We start from the raw sequence: 776 nt of genomic DNA on the forward strand, positions 1-776 counted from the left end.
TTCTCCCCTCCAAAATTCAGAGTCAGGGTTCCTTGTCTCACGTCGATTATCGCGCCAGCTGTTCTTAGAAAAGGTCGTCCCAGAATGATGGGGACTTCCTTGTCTTCTTCCATCTCCATGACTACGAAATCGACGGGTACGAAGTACTTCCCGACTTGAACTGGCAGATCCTCCACTATGCCAAGTGGAAGTCGCACTGAAGAGTCCGCCAATTGCAACGTCATCCTTGTGGGCTTGAGCTCCCCCACTCCTATGCGATCATAGATGGTGCGTTGCATGAGACTCACGCTCGCTCCAAGATCACACAGAGCTTTCTTGATTGTGGCCTTCCCAATGGTGCATGGAATGGAGAACTTTCCAGGGTCGTCCAGTTTGGGGGGTAGCTCGCTCTTCAGAATTGCGCTGCACTGCTCCGTCAGCTTGACCGTCTCGTGCCCCTCTAAGCTTCGCTTGTTGGATAAAATATCTTTCAGAAACTTGGCGTAGGTGGGCATTTGAGTCAGACCGTCGGTGAAAGGAATGGTGATGTGCAGCTGCTTGATGACGTTTGCAAAGTTGGCGAATTGTTCGTTCAATCTGGTCTCGGCTAATCTCTGGGGGAAAGGAACGGGTGGCCGGTATGGGAGTGGTTTCTCGTTTCCTTTCTTCTTCTGACTCCCTGACGCTTCAGATGAAGGTTGTACAGGTCTCGCTGAGCTGGTACAATCCGTACTCGCTGGAGGTGGAATGGGGTCAGCACGTCTTGGATTTACCTCGCTTGCTGGAATCCGCACAGG

Source organism: Carex rostrata, chromosome 5 (assembly GCF_964058835.1).
Source record: "Carex rostrata chromosome 5, lpCarRost1.2, whole genome shotgun sequence".
In the NCBI taxonomy this organism is placed as follows: domain Eukaryota; kingdom Viridiplantae; phylum Streptophyta; class Magnoliopsida; order Poales; family Cyperaceae; genus Carex; species Carex rostrata.